Below are 19,776 nucleotides of genomic sequence, written 5' to 3'. Positions count from 1 at the left end.
TTTTTCTCCGGTACCGGGAACCGAACTCACGACCTTGCGCTTGCCAGGCAGGCGCTTTGCCGGTGAGCTAAATCCCCAGCCCCTCTATTCTATTTCTTTTGATGGTTTCCCTGCCAATGTTTCAAATGCATTAACACTCAATATTAATTCACCCAGCAGGTGAGACTGAAGTACACTTTGTACTCCATAACCCTTCCCTTGTAAGATTGCAAATGATTGCTAAATCAGAGCTGAGTGAGCTGCAACTGGATGTGGCACTTAATGATTTTCTTAGTCGAGATTTAATGTTTCTGTGCATGTTAATACCCTCTTCTCTTCTCGTATACAAGCACTCAGAGCCAGCCCTTTCTCTGTTCTCTCTTGAAGACCTGCTGTTCTTTCTCATTTTTCAAGTGCTTCATGAACACATAAAGAGACTTGACATTGTCATTTAGAGACTGTTTTGTGCTTTAGATCCACTGATTGTGCTCTGCGTCATTTGCCTCAGCCCTTTGCATTTGAAAGACAACCAGATAAAAAGGAGTGCCTCCCTCCAAGCACAGAACCAGTCTAAGGAGAGTGAAAGCTAGCAAACATGTACTAAAAACAGAAGAGTAAAAGCTGTCTGGCTCAAGCTTGCCACCCAAAGGTCTGAAACAAACACCTTGCAAACAGAAAACAAACTGAAAGCAACATTAAAAAAACTCACGTTGCCTACTGATAATGCTAGCTGGAGAGGAGTGAGTGAAGACAGCATATGAATTTTAATCTCTCTGAAGCCAAGAAGGTCATCTTATGCTTGTCATCCACGTGGTGACTGGTTTCATCAGTGTTGTACACTGTCACAGGGAACAAAAATGAAAAAAGAAGTTTCTGAATCATTTCGTAAAAGAAAGTTACACTGCTAAGAAATACTGAATGAGAGCAAAGAGCAAAGCTTAAAAGGGATTCCTTGCATAGCTATTTGTCCATCTGTCTGTGCCTAAGAAATGCTTGTGTGTAATGTAAAAATAATGAGGCTTTGCAAACACATCTTGAAAGGCATATTTGTGTTAGAGTTTAGGCTTAACTCTTACCTTATTTAACTTAAATAAGATATGTTAAAGTGCTTTGCAAGCTGTAAAGTGGTATCCAAATATGAAATGTTGTAAACAATGAATATACATTAAGTACTTATGGTCTATATCAATAAAATAATTACACTGGTAAGGAACAGGAAGAATTAAATGGATTTGTCATACAACTACAGAAAAACTAAAATTAAAGAAACTAAGTAAACTGAAAACTAAAGAAAATGATTAATATAAAAATTGAGGAGTAGGAGGTAGAATAAGATGGAGATTGAGGAAGACCCTCAATTCATGGCATCCCTCCAGACACTTTGATTTTTACAGTTATTCATGTACCAACTAGTTTCACATGTGCTAAGGAAGTCACAGAAGAAGGCACAATACCTAGTTTTAGTACAATAATAAGAATATATGAGCCAGGCATGGTGGCCCATGACTATAATATCAACATCCTGGGAGGCCAAGGCAAGAAGATCTAGTTTGAGCCCAGTCTGGGCAACTTAATGGTTTAGAGAGAATCTGTCTCAAAATAAAAATATAAAAAAGAGCTAGAGACCTAGCTTAGTGTGAAGATCCTGAGTTCAATCACTCTGTAAAGAGAAAAGGAAAGAAAAGAAAAAAGAGAGACAGAGAGACAGATAGACAGACAGACAGACAGACAGACAGAGACAGACAGAGATAGATTCATGGAGAGAGACAGAGAGAGAAAGAGAATGAGAACAGAACAGGACAGGACAGGAGTGAAGAGAGGAATGGAGGAAGGGAGGATGTCTTTTAGTTACTTTTCTCTCATTGCTGAGACAAAACACCTGACAGTTACTATTAAGGACTGAAAGGTTTATTTAGCTTACAGTTTGTGGAGGTTTCTGTCCGTATTTGGCTGGCTCCAAGGCAGAGTGGCACATGGCAGAGGGCAACAGTTCTTGGTGGAAGACAGCAAAGCAGCAAAAGCAAAAGGGAGAAGCAGCAGCAAGCAGCCTCTTTTCCTCCCTTACACTGTATGCAAACTACCTGCCCCAGGGCGGGTGCAGCACTCACACCCACGAATCAATCCTAGACTCTGAAAGCTGGTGCTGTGACTGCATGAGGCTTTGGGGGAACATTCAGACACAAACCATAGCAAAGGGAAAGATGAACAAAATAACCATTGAAGAGGAAGTCAGGAATAAAAGAGCTGCTCGTATCACCCTTCCTCTTACTCTAAACAGCACCCTCCACTTAGGAAGAGGGAAGGAATTAAGTACAGGCTTTAAATTTGAAACCAGTACCAAGGCCACTGTGATAGAACCCTATTCCAGACAGAGTCCCACAGTCTCTTTCCCTAGGCCAGTAATAGTGAACTGAATCAATAGAAGTACATTAGCTAAGCAGCTGACTTCTTCCAACACCTTCACTAAACCTCAGAGGCAGCAGAGTGGGAAGCAAGGCTACACCTACAGGGGAGCAGAGCACAAAATTAAGCATGAGATTTCGCCTTGGTGCTCAGTGCTAGACCACAATGAAGAGACTCCACACCGGGCAGAAAACAAAAGGTTTTCACCCTTTTATGCAGGCCAGACAGAGCCTTTGGATCAGTCCCAACATCCATCAGGGTCCCTTAGCCTAGTGGGACAAACTCAAGCTTTAACTTGCATCATTGCCAACTGTAGAGTAGCCCTGGAGCATAGTCCCCCAAGACTGTGTAGAACCCTATTGCTGTGAGACTCAAGTGTAAGCCCCGCTAGTGTTTATCTTGATGATCAGGGAACTGCCTCTAACCTCCTCAGGCAGCGTGGCTATCCTCAAGCCAGAGCTGTCTTAGCACCAGGTGGCAATTTTCAGCCCAGTAAGACAAATTCCTGCTTCAGTCTACATCACTGCCAGCTAGAGTTGGGGCCTAGTGTAACCTTCTGACTGTGCAGATCTTTGTGGTTGGAAACTCAGACACAATCCATCTTCGCATCAGCCTTGGTGATCAAGGGACCATCTCCACCAACGCTAGCCCAATTTCCAGCAGTACTGGGAAGAGCAGGATGTCAGAGACTCAGGGGAAGGCAGAATAATAGACATCAATCTTGGCCTTGGAATTCAGTACTGGGCTGTTGAAAACTAACATTGGGAAAATCTTAATGAGCCCTAATCCAGGTCCGTGCCCAGAGATGTAGCCTCTGGAAGAGCCCCGCTGTCAGATGGAGACATGTGGGTCCAGTCTGTTGGAATTCTTTCTGAGCAGCATTACTTACGGCTGGTGGTACCCATGTTAGGTCACAAGTTTACCTCAGCAGTAGGTAGACCACAGAACGGTGGGAGCTGGTGGCATCTCAGTGCTATACAAAATGACTGTACTGGTGAATTCCACTGAACAGTTAAAGAACTGATGACAAGTCTTAAATTATTCCAAAAAAGCTGAGAGAAAGAAGTTGTTCCAAATTCATCAGATTCATTCTCCAAGCTAAGTCTTACCTGAATACCAACCCAAAAAGGGTGCACTCACATGAGTGCATGCACACACATACACACACACACACACACACACACACACACACACAACCTTCAGGCATATAATCTTAATAAGCATAGATGCAAAAAAAGTGCTATCAAACTGAATTCAATAGCATTCAATAGCACTCAACAAAGTGCTATCAAACTGAATTCAATAGCGTATGGAACAGATCATTTACTATTATCAGTTAGAATATATATTAGGGATAAAAGTATGATTCAACATACACAAATCAATAAACATGACATACCACCTCAACACAATGAAGAACAAACCCATGTTCTCCTTTTAATAGATAGAGAAAGGGCATTTGATAAAATTCAACATCCTTTCATGATGAAAAACAATCTGAGCAAGGCTTCCGCTGTCATGGTCCTGTGTCCTGAACATATTGCAAGAGTCCCCCAGCTCCCTAGACTGCTTGCTGGGACTTCTAGTGGCCGCAGGCTGCATGGGAAGGAGTCTGAGAGATCAGGAAGCCACGCGATGAGGTCGTTTAGAGACACAGGAAAGCCAGCCTGTGCGCGTGCGGGTGCATACACTCCTTTGGAAGGCAGAGTAATCAGCAAGACCAGTACCTTGGACGTGTCTGAAGCAGCAGCGAGGAGTCAGCAATCGGGCTGCGGAGAACTCCACCAACAGAAGACCAGCCCCAGCCCCTACAGCCAGGGGCCAAGATCAGCTCCACACCCAGCACAATTCCCATGGCAAACTTGGCTGGAGTACTCAGCACATTTCTGGATCTGATAAGGATGCTATCACAGAACTGGTTACTTTTATTCCCCCTTGTTTGTCTGACTGGCTATCCTTGCTGGTCTGGTTGGAAGTCATCTTGTTCTGTTTTGTATTTTGTGGTTATTTTTTTCTCTCTCCTCTCTTCCTCTGGTCTACTTTTTCTCTTTCATTTCTTCTTTTTTCCATTCTCCTTTTTCTTCCTTCTTCTTTTCACTGTTTAGGTTTTTTACCTTTGTTTTTTGTTTTCTTCTATTGATCCTCTTTTTTTCTTTCCTCAACTACATTCTGAATTTAAACTTTCAAGTAAGTAAACATTGTCTCTTCCCTTTCTGATTACTCCTTCACATTCTATTTCATTCTTTCCCTCCTATGTCCTTCAGTTTCCCAAAATTCAGGTGATCATCATTTGACCTCCAACCTTGACTCTACTACACATGGCCTCTTTTATCACTTTCTCCTGTCTCTACCCATCTTAAACCTGACAACAGCCACAGAAGGATAAATCACTCCACTAAGGGGAAAATCACTGCATACAAGTACATGGCATATGTTTGATTTTGTTACATAACTTTAGAATTTGCTCCTGTGCTTGGAGGTAGCAGGTTAATAGTTACCATAGTTTGTTAGTAGTTAAGCTGTACTTGAAACTATTGTTATAGTAACCATACTACTTTAGCCAGGATGTCATACATCCCCCTATCTCCATAACTTACAAAAATCAGCTCAAGATGGACTAAGGACTTGAACATAAGATCTAAAACTCTGAACTTACTAGAAAAAAAATGCAAAGAAACACTGCGGGACACTGGAATGAGCATGGATTTTTTTGGACCAGACCCTCAAAAACACAGAAAGCAAAATTAAAAAAGCATACAAATGGGGTTTCACCAAATTAAAAAATTTCTACACAGCAAAGCCATCAATAAAGGGAAGAATTCTCCTCAAGAATGGGAGAAAATATTTTCCAACTATACATATGTCATGGATTCAATTTCCAGAATATATAAGATTGTCAAAAACTCAATAATAAAAGAAAAAAACAGATTTCAAAATCAGCTAAAGAATGACATAGATACTTCTTGAAAGCACACATACAGTGGGCTACCAAGAATATGAGAAAAATCTTCAACATTCCTAATCATCAAGGAAAAGTAAATCAACATTATAATAAGATTCTACTTCACTCCTGTACTAGTGGCGATCATCACAAATACTTAATGATAACTAATCCTGATGAGGATCTGGAGCAAGAGGAATGTTTGCACTTTGTTAGCAGGAATGTAACTTAGTATAGCTATTATGGAAAATACCATAAAAAGTTTCTAAAAAATAATACAGCAACTATACAACCCAGCAATTCTGCTGTAGGATACATATTTTGAGGTAATGAAATAACTATGTCAATGGGACACCGATAGCCCTGTATTTATAACACCATTAACTACAATAGCCAAGAAATACAGATAATTTAAGTGTCCATCAAATAATGAATGGATAAAAATAATATGATACATACATCCAGTGGAATGCTATTCATTCATAGACAAGAAGGAAATTATATCATTTGAAATAATATGGATAGAAGTGGAGATCATTTTGTTAAGTAACATAAGTCAAATACAGAAAGATTGATAGCACATGATCTCATTCATACGTGGAATATTAAAAAGATGATCTTCCATAAAAGTTAAGAGTATAATGTGTTTACCAGAGACTGGTGAGGGAGTTGGGGGAGGGATTGGAAGAGGTTAGTCAATGTGTACTACATTACAATTAGATAGGGACAAGAAGTTCTGATGTACTATTGCACAGTAAAATGGCTACAGATAAGTATAATAAACTATATCTATTAAAAAGCTAGCCTGTATAGTGGTGCATGCCTGCAATTCCAGCACTTGGGAGGCTGAGGCAGAAGGATTGCAATGAGTGGGAAGCCAGCATGGGCTACAGGGTGAGTTCAAGACCATTCTGAACTACAGAGAGAGAACTTGTCTCAAAAAAACCAAAGAAAATTAAATGAAATTAAATTTCAAAACTACAAGAAAGAATTTTGAGTGTTTTTGTCATAAAGAAATAATAACTGTTTGACAAGATAAATATATCTAGTACATACAAAATATCACAATATACCCCATGAACAGTATAAATTTCTGTTCTTAAGTATGTTATAAAATAAATTTAATGTAAAGTCTAAAAATTCATGTCTGACTTAGATACAATGTGTATTGAAGATCACTAAATCTCCAAGCATTATTACTTGTTCAACACACAAATTGGTTTTGAAATCTATTTTTTTTATTCTTGGAGTTGTTTTATCACTAATTTCAAATCATTATAGCTTAAAACTCTTAGCAAAAACAGTGAAAATCATATACTGAAAGACCTGCATAGACAGTACTAGCGTCCAGGATATAGTTGAATGTGGTCCTGGAAAGAGGCATGAAAGAAGCTAGTTTTCCAGAACTGCATATGTGGTGTCATCACGAATTGCTTTCATTTATTCTAAGTGGCCACTGCTCAGGCACACAGTTGCGCAACACTTCTCATCCAAAGCAAACCTTCAGTTCCTGATGAGTCCATATCAAGTCGCTTACCTACTTCTTGAGCAAAACACCCTATCTTGAGCTTTGCCTCTTTATGTCCTGGACACCAATGTATAAGCACACTCTGACATTTTGAAATGTCTTGTCACACTTACCTGTATAACTCCACTCTATAACAAGTTGACTGCAAATCACAAGGACTGATGATGTCACTGAGGAGCCGTTGTTTCCATATCTCTGTAGCAGTGGGCCAGAAAATTGTTGAGTATCTTGACCTGGAGATTCTCTCTCCCTATAGAATAAGGTTAAAATTTTAAATAAAATAGGAAAAGACTGAAGAGAAACAGAGTCACTAACTGAGACTGGTTTCCTTCAGAAAATAGTCTCATTAAAGTGGCTTGTAGTTTTCTCTAAACTGTCAACATTAGCAGTCGTCTGGAAATATATGCACCTCTGTGTTATGCTATATGCATCTATGTGAATAGCATACATGATGTATTGGATAATTTATGGGCTTGGGTGGCTATACTGGGCTTCCAGATGAGCCTAACTTCTAAAAAATATTTGAGAACGTGACACTTTTACAAAATCTTGATTCTCCTTTGGAATTAATAGCCAGGTGTATTTGGAGAACTGCTCTGCCTTATGGATCTACCATCACCACTCATATCTCCCAAGTTTAGAGCAACCAAGGCTGCTTTCTCCAATCTTCTGCCAACAAGCTTGACTCTTTATCTATTTCTTTAAATTACCCCTCTCCAAAATATTCCCTGGTTCCAACTAGAGTGTGGAGAAAGAATTGTACAGACACTAAATTTTTTTCTTTTCACTTAGTTGTTCAGTAATTTTAATCAAAGTATTTGAATTGCCTCACCCCCATCTCTTCAGACTTTGCCTACAAAAACTCAATTTTATAGATAAAAACTTTAGAAAAAAAAAAGCACAAGACAGTAAGGCTCCTTTTTTATTGTGCTTTATTCAAAACTAATCTCTCTTTATCCTGTGGAGATAAGCCCACTGATGTGATTATTACTAACTAGTTGTCTGCACAGGAAGCCAGAATAAATTTTAAATGATCCACTCTTACAATTGATTAGTATGGCTTTCTGCAGCGATTGTTATGGTCAATATCTAGTGACAAATATTTATTTAGGATTTCCCTTAAGAATAAAATAGTATTATCTACTATGAGCACATCACAAAGTACAAAATAAGCATATTTCCAGAGCTCAGTAATATTATAATCTTTTTAAAAAGAAATTCTCCAGTTCCAATAGAAAAAGAAAATAACTAGATTCTGTTTTGTTTTGCTATGTTTTGATTTTTTCAGACAGTTCTCAAATAATTACATAACACTGCTCTTCCCCCACACCCTTCCTCTTTTCTCCTAGAGGGAAGCTGCTTCATGCCACATAAAGGCAAAGGAGTTTCTTAGGCCTCTATGATGAGCTAAAGATGTTAGAACCTAAAAAAAATTTGAAAAAATATAAGTTCAAACAATCTTGTTGCAAATGAAGAGAGAATGTTTTTTGGGGGTTTTATTTACTCTTTCAGTTTCTTACACTAGGGAGACAATATGATGTTCACACATGCTGGTCTGATTTATTTCACTTGTAAGTATGGTCTTGAGTTGCATCCATTTAGCTATAAAAGCCCCGAGTTTATCTTCTTTATAGCTGACTAATACTCCATTGTATAAAAAATACTACATCTTTATTATTCAGTCCTCAGTTGATGGGCATTTGGATTGTTTCCAAGATTTCACTATGACAGTACTGTGAAAGGGATAGAAATGTCTCAAAGGAAAGGAACAACTGGGATGAGGGAAAGGAGAAAAGAAAGAAAGAAGGAAGGGAAAATATACATGTACATACACAGGATAGCTGGGATAATTATACTGCTGATTTCTGCTGGTCTATTCAAAGGAACAGTCAATGCTTACATTTTTTTCTTCTTTTTATTTTTTGACCAGTTTTGCATGTGTGTAACATTAATCTGAACAGCTAATTTGAAGACAACACTGTGCAGTATAACAACTATTGCTGAATTCCTATCATCTTGCTTAGTGAAATTCTGTATGATTTCTAATATTTTTAAATTATTTTTTATTCTCTTTAAAATAAAAAGAAAGACTATTTCTTGTTGATTGTTGGGTGTGTCTGGACATCAGTGGAGGCAGGAGAGCCTGTTGCTTCCTATGACATGGAAGAGTAAAACCAAACATGGAGAGATCATGAATGAGGTGAATTCATTCACAATCATCTCATGTATACTGCCAGCTCAGATCCAAATTGTCAAGAATGTCCTGATCCTATACTCTGAAATACAAGTGTACATAATACATGTAATCAAATAGTTTAACAACACCAATATTAAGTAAACTAAATAGTTCTGTTATTTAAGGCTATTAGAATTGCTTGAAATCTTCTGAATACTTTCTCATGGTCAATTTTTAATACTTTGGGAAGAATTTTAAAAGCAAGTGATTTCGTCAGTACATCAGATCATATTTTAAACTAGCTGAAAACCTGACACTTCATTTAGTGCTGCATGCCATTACACCTCTCTTCTTCTCTAACATACTTCACATGCGAATGAGTCGTTAACCTAGAAAGTCTCTTTAGGAATAAGGAGAACATGAATTGTTTTCTAGGCAATGCCAAGTGAAGCACCAAAGACCTACTCGTCTTTGTAAACATGTGAATTTACAACTGCTGTTGTATTCTAATATTGTAGAATCTGATCAAGTAGGAAATTAAATCTTAGAAAGAACAGCTTTTTAGTGTGTGTGTGTGTGTGTGTGTGCGCGCGCGCACGCACGTGTGCGCATGTGCATGCTAATGTTCAAACCAGGACTTCCTGTATGCAAAACCAATTTTGACTGAGCCATAACCCCTCCACTCAACATACCCAAAATCGAAATGCAGAACTTGCTATAAGAGCTTGTCCTTTGGTTTTCTCCTACCCACTTTAGTTCCCCTAAACTTTAGCCAAAATAGACTGTCCACAGTAAGCTAGAGCCTGCATCCTATTGCTCCTTGGCTATTACCACTCAAGGTGTTCTGTAAACTTGGAATTCCTGCATTCCTGTTTACAATTCATTCACTCAAGAAGTCAGGTCAGGATGCATTTGTTATTTGACTTGTGCCACTATCTGTACCTGTATAAATCTTATGCCCGCTTGAAGATCTAGGAGGTTCATTCATAACAATGTGGTTATTCTATGAAATCTTTCTTTCTCCTTCTGATGAGAAATATTTATTCATCCACCCATTTGCTCACTTGCTCTGTTAAGTATTATACTTAACATCCACTGTGTGCTCACTGAGAGTGATATAAAGATAAATGATATCTGTTCCCTCACCATTAGGAACGTGAAGCCTGAATGAAGCTCAGACTAATAAAATAGCAATTACCCTATAGTCATGGAGAGGGAAGGCAGAGGTGTGTGCAAAGTGTGCTTCAGATACCCAGTTTATGGAGTTAGCTAAGAAAGAATGAAGGTACTCTATGCAGAAAGGTGACGCATAGAGGACATTGCCTAATGAGGATGATGAAAACCAAGATTTCCTAAGAGCCCAGATTGCACAGGTACCTCAAGTCAGTAGCAGTGGTTTACATGAAAAGACTTTAATGAGTGTAAGACCATTGATGAGATTAAGATGTAGATTTTGAAAGCTTTTTTGAGAAATATATTAAAGATTTTACTTTATCTTCAAAGGTTTGAAGAAATATTGATAAAGACTATGCACATAGTTGCAAAATCAGAAATTGATTTTTGTTTTGTTTTGTTTTGTTTTTTTTCTGGTACCGGGAATTGAACTCACAACCTTGCGCTTGCCTGGCAGGTGCTGTGCTGCTGAGCTAAATCCCCAGCCCCCCAGAAATTGATTTTGAACAGCTCCAGCATCTATGAAAATAATTAAGCCAAAAATCTAAGAGACAGATATACTATCACCCTCCCTCTCAGTCTCATACATTTAATCCACCAACTCCTAGATTTCTTTATTAAATATACACAGGCTTCATATACTTCATTTTAATTCTCCTGCTACAGTCGTAAGTCAGAATCAATCAAGTTGTCATCAAGATTTTTCAATCACCTGCAAACTTTTCACCTCTAAATATAAATGTGATCATTTTGTGGTTCTGCTTAAAATATTTTATTGATATAATCCTGACTATGAGCAAAGAGGATCCTCCTAAGGACTTCATATGGATGAAATCCATAAGGCTTAGAGAAACTAATTATTCAAAGAACAAAGAAAAGTAGAGCAAAAAACATGTTGTAGGAGAAGATATTTACAGACCTACTATAGAATTAAAATAAAAACTAATGAAAGGTGCAAGTGCCAGACAGTTCGCAGCAGGAGCCAAAGAATAACAAGTAACATAAACAAGTCCCCAGGAATACAGCAAGATCCTGCTTGGAGGTATTTATGCTTCAGTAGTAAAAATGCCCAATATAAATAGAAAAATGGAATGCAAGTAATGAAAACATTTAGTGCGAAGTAGTGATGTGATCATCAGTGATTTCAGCTCAGTAGAAAGATAGAGACCAAACTCAGGCAACACTTTTAAGAGAGTTTTAGGAGAGTGCCTTAGGAACACCAGGCTCCATCCTATTCCACTTGGTAGAGGGTTGGCTTCTACTGAGGACCAGAGATCCAAGCATCACCAGTAGGCAGACCGAACAGCTCAGTGTTTTAGATGTGTGATGTTTGTGTCTAACAATGCCTCTAGAAGTGTTAGAACTTCATCTCCTTAGACATTGCATTGCTTGAACATAGAGTATAAAAATGTCATCTCAGAGCTCCACTAGTTACTGTTCTTCTAGAATAGACTATCCCTTATTTTATTAAACATAAATTCAGGTATTGAGATGTTACGGTTTGTTAGAATCCAAACAGGTAATCATGGAAGACCACATCATGACCTCGGATGCTACTAATAAGCTGTATTTCAGCCTCCCTCATGTTAATATACACATTACACTCAGATACATTATTTTCCAATTTTTGCTTTGTTCCTAACTCTAATCCTGCAATCTTTCATGACTATTTGCAGGTATTCCTGCCCTTGAGCTATCTATAAGGCAGTATATAGAAGTTTGTACAGTCCTAGAAAATCAGAAGTTTGCTATAGAGTCACCAGTCTGACAGACATTGCAGCAAAGACAAAGATATGACTGAAAATTATTCAGTCAGTATAGAAGAAAGAAACTAGACAAAAAAGCACATAGACTGACAAGAGGAAAATTTGAAAGTCAAATGAATCAAATGAGAAGTTTGGAAGTTCATTTTCTTAAATGCTGACATTCAGCATGGATAGCAGGAGCAGGGGAAGTCTGATCTCCACAGTATGCTTGGGTTTTTAAGAGGCTGGGCCAAGTCAAAAAAGTGCTGGCCACAGGACTATATTGAACTCACTTGGCTTTGCCAGAAGAGCTACCTCTCCATTCAGTCAAAAACCTACATCAGTGGAAAATGCAGCCTTACAAGTTTAGTGGTCCATTTTTTACTAGAGGAAAGATAAATAATGGTAGTTAATAGCAATCAAAACCCTCACTAAGCTATAAATTAGCATAAATAACAACATTTAGCTCCTTCCTGCCCCTAAATTACTCATTTGTTGGTTGAAAAAGACCCACTGGCTCTACCTGGCCTTGGTAATTCCAAGCCCTTTTAACCTGTCAGGGATAAACTTGTACAACACGTAGTACCTCACATCCATGTCCATATGCTAAAGATATGGTATTAAGTAAGACCCACACTCAGCACTGAATAAATTCATGACATAATCAAAGGCATAATGTGGCACTACAAATTGTACAAAAAATAATAAAATTCAGTTGGAGACTAGATATATAATTCAAGGAAGTCTTTGCAGTGGTTTTCAGTTTGGATTTAAAGGATGAGCACCACCTCAAACAGGGAAGAAATTCCAGAAAAGCATGTGCCAAGGCTCAATCACAGAGAATGTGTAATATGTGAAATATAGTCTAAAATTCATTACTATTGGAGGATGAATTACAGGACAAAGAATGATCAGAGATGTACCTGAGTAGAACATCAATTAAAAATAAAAATTTACCTTGTAATCACAGTGAAGCTAGAAAGGGTTTTAGCAGAATAATAAATTTAGATATTTACTGTCATTGATGATGGCATAGATTAATAACTTAGGGTTGCAACTCAAATGAAAAATGAACCTATGTAGGAGGAGGCTGATATTCGAAGATATGTCAGAAACTCTTTCCAAGGGAAAGTCATGAGAACAATGTTGAACAAAAAATACTACATTCAAGATACATTACAGGTGATCTTACAAAATTGTGGGGCCTTAAGTGTAACGTGGGGGAGAAGGAAGAATTGTCTCTGAACATTTCAAATTAGAGAAAGAGAAAGTATAGCCCCATCATTTATGAAAAAATAAAACAGTACAAGGAAGAATGGTATAAATTGGAAGAACTAGTGAGATCAATTTGGGACATGTTTTATTTGAGCTCACGGTAGTATATCCAACAGAAAAGGTCAAAAAAAGTAAGAAATAGAGATAGTAGAAATGAAATAGGGTCATGAAGAGAGACAGAAATTTGCAAATTAGTAAGTTATACATTGTAGTTGAGGTCTTATAAATTTATAAGATAACACAAGAAAGATAGAAAAAGACATAGAAGAGAAATCACAATAGGTGCTATGTTTGTAACTGAGACCTAATTCTCCTTCAAGAAAAATACTAAAATTGAAAGTGCCGGCCTGTGTTTTGTAGATGAAACCCAGAAGAAAACTTTGTAGAGCTTAATTTGTCAAACAATTATGTTGTTAGAAAATGAGATAGGTTTTGACACATTTAAGAAAAATATTTATCTAAGAATATAATTGAAGTAAAATGGTAATTCTTACTGAAGCTTAAATGTAACCTACACGTTAGCATTCAAAAGAGGGGAGGGTTAAGAAAAATTTCTGTTGAAAGTTAGTTTAAGGTAATTAATAAAATATATTCAAGTGTAAACAGTTACTAAGCTTCAAAGTCTATTACATTTCAATTTGTTATGATAGGGGTATAACACTGATGCTCAAACAACCTATCCTAATTTACATATCAGGTACCGCACACTTCTGTAACATCTAAGTCCTGGAATTTTAACTATTTTTTAATGATGAGCCAAATGTTAAAAACTTTAAAGAGCCAAATGCTTGCAAATGGTTTTAAATTTCTAGATGATACCTTTTTTCCTCAAATTTATGTATCATTTCTCTGAGGTTTCAAAGTGTTTTAGTTTGTCTTTTTACACATTTGTATTTTTCTGTTGGTTTCCTCTGGAGTGGTATTTTTCAAACCTCATGCTACTAAAGGAATGAGGCATTTTATTATCCAGTCATGGTGAGAACAAAATTGATTTTAGCTATCACTGTACCTGATAGTAGGAAAATAAGCAAGAACTTCCTTTTTATTTTTTTGGTACCAAGAATCAAACTCAGGACCTTGTGCTTGCCAGGCAGGTGCTTGTGCCACTGAGCTATATCCCCAGCCTGTAAGTTCTTAAAATATAGGTTATTCAGATTTCTGTTTCTAAGGTCATGGTTAGACACACTTTTTCCTATTTCCCGGTGAGTATAAAAAAAGCCCAGAAAGTTAAATAAAAAACAAACTGTAATCCTGCAAGATAGAATACTATGACTTAATTTTTTTGGAGATATTTATAACATGAAGATGAGCTCCTGTGTTTTCTTTTGCCTCATATATCCCAAACTTGGAGAAAAAAATCCTAATAAATATCTGCTCTCTCTAGCCAAAGGGCCAAGAAAGAGGCTGATTAGAAAAACAGAAAAAATTTAGACATAATTGATTTCTCCATCTAAAGACCATGCACCATGTGACACATGAGAATATGAAATATAAAATCTCAGGAAACATGTATAAAATACAAAAAGTCACATATGAAAAGTGTAGATGTGAAAAATATAATGAACAAATAAATAGTTTAATGCACCATCTCAACAGCAGAATACAGAGGGCAGAGGAAAGAATATATGAGCTGGAAGATAAAAACAGGAAAATTTCCAAATATGGATAAAGAAAAACTAGTCTGAAAAAAAAAAATACCTTCACTGTCATATGGGACCATAAGGTCACTTTTAGTCGTTAAAGACACAGAGAAGAGACAACAGGCTGAGAAGTTACTTGGTGAAATAATGAGTGGAAAGTACAAATTTGGCAGAAGACGTAAACCTAGGCCTCAAGGAGATGAATAAATCCCAACAGGATAAACAAAGAAAACCTCCAGGATTTGACTATGGCATCAGAGTCAAACTACTGAGAACTAAAAGGGAAAAAAATGAAAACAACTATAGAGAAATGTCATATTACTCATAAGGTAAAGCAACTTGAGTGACAGCAGATTTCTCATGAGAAGACACGGAGACAGAGAAAGTGACAGAGTGTTTTTTATGTGATATAAGAAACCAAATTCTCAAGCCACTATCCTACACCCAGGGAAAATATTTCAGAAATGAAGGGGGAATTGAGAAGTCTCAAATAAGACTCAAATAAGACTAGGGAAGACTTCCTAATAGAGGTCTCTAAAAGGATAGCTAAATGGTATTCTCTAAAAAGGAAGAAAAGAGAAAATAAGGAACTTCCCAATAACAGGAAAGAAAGAAGACCATAATAAGCAAAACTATTGGTAAGATGCTGACACCAACAGACTGTTATCTCTTTTATATAATTTGGAGAATACTAAGAGGGACATAACTATGTCAAGAACATTAACAATAAATCAAAATGGAATTCTTCAAAAGTTTAACAAGGGAAAGCAGAAAGCAAAAAATAAAATGGGGACCTTAATACTTGCAGTAATGGAGTATTCTAAATAGTCCAATTAAAATCCAGAGACTGGTAAAAGTGTTTAAAAGTATGGCCATGTCTACAAGAAACTTGTTTCAAATGTAGCATCATTTACCATTAAAAATAAAGAACAAAAATTACATATCACACAAGCATTAATCAAAAGAAAGCAACTGCACCTCTATTATTTCAAAGAAGAAGACCTCAAATCAAAGAAAACTATCAGGTACCGAGAATGGCATTCTATATTGATAAAAAGGGTGAATCAGCCAAGAAAATATTGCATTTATAGGAGTATAAACACCTAACAGTAGAGAAAAGTACATGAAGGAAAGGCTGTTTAGGCATATCATAACTTCTGACATACATTTCAATGCTTTCTCAAATTTGATCATGTATCTAGACACAAAATCATAAAAGAGATGCAAAAACAAATCCATATCCAAGAAAGTCATTTTCTTGAAAAACACAAATGACCATAATTCATCTAAAATGGAAAAGGTAGCTTGAAGAGCCAGGTAAGTACTAATAAAATTTAATAATTATCTTAAAAGTTTCCCCATGAAAGCGTCTCCAGGCACAAAATGGTTCCAAAGCAGAATTCTACCAAATATTTAAAGAAAATCTAACCCAACCTATGTACAGTCTCTGCAGAAGGTGGCATAGACCTTTCCAATTAATTTTATGAAACTAGTTTACTTGAAGTCTTCCAAATTCTATGGAAATTAACTTCAAATGAACCCTCAATTAAATGTAAAATATACAACTATTAAGCTTTCAGGAAAAGAAATAAGCATAATCCTCACCTAGATCTAAGAAAAGAATTTCTAGACTTGACATCAAAGTATGACTCATGGAAGGTAAAATTATATCACTCCTAGAAGGTAAAATGGATGAATTGGGCTTTATCAAAATTAAAAAGTATTTCTCAATGAAAGACTGTTAAATAGATTGAAAGACAATCTACAGACAAGGGGAAAATATCGGTAAATTATATATCTTACAGAGGACTAATGTCTAACAACTCTCAAAATCAAGTTTTATAGAATAAGATTAGAATATAGCTAAAATACGTAGGTGTTTCATCAAAGAGGGTAATACAAATAAGCACAAAAATGTAATCAAATTTTAGCTAGTAGACACATGTGAATTAAAATTATAAAGAAACATAATTACATATCTGTACTAATAGCTTGTGGCCAAGTGATTACAAAGATATAGATAAACCAGAGCACTCATACATTGCTGGTGGTAACATAAAATTTATAGTCACTGTGGAAGATAGTTTGGAAATTACTTGAAGTACTACACATGCTGTACCATATGCCCCGACAGTTATGCTCTTGGACTTTTATCTAAGAGAAATAGAAAGGTCATGTTCACACAAAAATCTGTTCACAAATATCCACTGCAACTTAATTTATAATAGCTAAATTCTAGAAAAAGTTCAGGTGTCCTTCAGTATATGAATAATTAAAGAGACTGTGATATAGCCAAATCACAGATTATTACCTCAATAACCTGGATAAACATTCAAAATATTATGCTGAATGAAAAAAAATCCAGTTCCCAAAAGTTACATACAGTATTTTCTCATCTATGTGGAGATAACATTGTAGAAATTGACAATGCACTAGTCCTTGCCAAGAATTGCAGTGGATGTGGGAGGGAGGTGGGAGGTGACTGAGGTTATGAAAAGGTAACGTGAAAGACCCTTGAAACCATGGAAGTACTCTGTATCTTGACTCTGTTTGTGTCAAATTCCTGGATGTGGTATTGAAATATGCTTTGTCCAAAGCTACCTTGGGGCCGGGGATCTAGTTCAGTGCCACAAGTGCCTGCCTGGCAAGTGCAAGGTCTTGAGTTTGATTCCCAGTACAAAAAAAAAAAAAAAAGCTACCTTAGAGGGAACTAGATTTCTTCATTTCATTTTTTTAAGTGGCATGTGCATACATATCTCAACATAAAATTTAACTTTCAAAACTCATGTGATTAAAATCTAAGTATAAAAGCATAATGGGTTCAGTGACCCTAAAGCTCTTTAAGGAAAAGAAACCCATCTCTACATTAAGTGATGTTTGACTTCCCTTTCCCTGGCTACCAACACACTAAACCTTAGAGCTTTTTGCCCATTCCCATTCTCTCCTCCTTTAAGATCTGTTCCTACTGTAGATAGAGCCAGTCCTTACCATACAATGAGTTGATACTTATTTTAAGAATAATTCTTATGAACATTTTATTAATGTTAGTAACTTTTCTGCAGTTAGGGCAAATGTAATTGTGTTGACCATTTTCACCTAAGCATATGTGGTTCTAGTAATTTAAAAAATGTTCAACTAATAGGTATTGTCGTCACAGACAACGTAGTCCAATATTTCTGTGATTACCTGATTAAATATTATAAAATGCTGTCGGGGCTGGGGGTTTAGCTCAGCGGCAAAAGCGCCTGCCTGGCAAGCGCAAGGTCGTGAGTTCGGTTCCCGGTACCGGAAAAAAACCAAAAAAAAAAAAAAAAAAAATGCTGTCAATAAATTTCTCTCCCCTACTCCTATCCTCTGTCCCTTGATATAAGCAGCAAAGAAGCCTGTTAATAGGAAACTGTCTTCAACTCTAGTCCTGAGTCCTGTTGTACTCACAGTATTTCAATCTGCTTTTCTCTTTCAAAATTTCAATTATAAATCATGACAGTAAAACATTCGGTTTCTGACCACATACTGAAACCTATGACTACCACAAGTTGGCTCTATAAGTTGTTGGGAGACTGTTCTCTGTGTTCTGCACATCTAGCAACCAGAAGCAGTAATTGCTCTTTGTTTGGACCACATTTGAAGGATAGCTGTATATAAGGTGTATCCTTGTAATATATGGACAGGATCTCTGTCCACTGCACAAGGCTAGTAACATGCACACTATCAGCATAAGAAAGATAAGATCTTCTAGGGCAAAGCACAGCCATACCTAATACTCATTGTAAAAGAGGCAGGTTCTCTGAGCTCAAGTTTCTTTACATGTAATGCAGTTCTCTGCAATGTGAAGGCAACCTTCTGGAGGCTGTTATGACACCTCTGCAGAACTTGAGGTCCAAAACTGGTGCAGTCATGCTGATGTCGGTGCTTCTTGCGTGCCTTGAATACTAATATCCTGTCTCAGAACCAGGAGTCCAAGATCTTCTTCTAGAATCCATGAAGGATTTATTTTAGTATACGGTAAGTCAGCATATGCAGTGAAGAAAGGATATCCTGTCTCAGAACCAGTAGTCCAAGATCTTCTAGAATCCATGAAGCTGTAACAGACAAAGTTATTAGCTTAAAAGTACAGCAAAACCTCAAATCTTCACATTCTTGACAAAGCCCTATCCACATCATGGTCATATGCTTTCTTCACTGCGTATGCTGACTTAACATATACTAAAGCAAAATGAAGGAGAGAGAAAACTGATAAATAGAGATGGGAATTCTAGCAGCGCTCTTGACATTGCTGCAATAATACTGATTAAGGAACTTTAGATTCATCATCAGGTTACATTTATCATCTACAGTTACAATATGATGGAGAAAATATTTGTAACTAATAGCCCAGGTGGTTAATATGAGACTAATGTCTCACAGTTTGTTTGTTTGTTTGTTTGTTTTAGGACTGTTCGTGGCTAGTATAATACTGAAATCTGAACCAGAGCAGAGATTACTAGTTTTTGAGAGATTGGTGAGCTGAATTTTAACATTAGTACCTTTTCTTCTCTTGTGTGAGACATTTGGGATGGTGGTGTGATAGTTAAGCCTAATTCAACTAGAATACCTTATCCTTTTTAACTATTATATTAAACTAATTCACATGAAGCCTCTAAGAAAGAAAGTATATTCTGTAGTGTTGCAATTACTAAATCTCAGAATGGTCTTATGTCCAAGTACAGCTGGGGGCTCCAAACATCTGTACACTTTTTGCTCAATTTCAAATAGCCATCTGTCTATTAACTGGTCCAGAGAACACTCAGATCTTTTCTTAGAAAGAGGCACACTTATTTTCTCACAATTTCAAACAAGACTGTAGAGCTATTGAAGTTGTCAGTGACAGACAAACATGAACCTCCCTAGAATCATCAAAAGTAACCTTTTTATCT

General features: G+C 36.8%; 1 long non-coding RNA gene across 2 annotated transcripts in view; it reads right to left on the bottom strand.

The window, feature by feature from the left end:
• LOC102017392 overlaps positions 1 to 19,776 on the bottom strand; it is a 52,625-nt gene that overhangs the window by 21,048 nt on the left and 11,801 nt on the right. For both annotated transcript variants that reach the window (XR_262055.2, XR_262056.2), the window contains exons 2-4: positions 18,618 to 18,942; positions 6,965 to 7,101; positions 689 to 818 (exon numbers count right to left, since the gene is read on the bottom strand). This is a non-coding gene — a long non-coding RNA (uncharacterized LOC102017392). The remainder of the gene's footprint in view (positions 1 to 688; positions 819 to 6,964; positions 7,102 to 18,617; positions 18,943 to 19,776) is intronic.

Source organism: Chinchilla lanigera, unplaced genomic scaffold (assembly GCF_000276665.1).
Source record: "Chinchilla lanigera isolate Chin_1 unplaced genomic scaffold, ChiLan1.0 scaffold00040, whole genome shotgun sequence".
In the NCBI taxonomy this organism is placed as follows: domain Eukaryota; kingdom Metazoa; phylum Chordata; class Mammalia; order Rodentia; family Chinchillidae; genus Chinchilla; species Chinchilla lanigera.
This window is presented reverse-complemented; position numbering and strand designations above follow the sequence as displayed.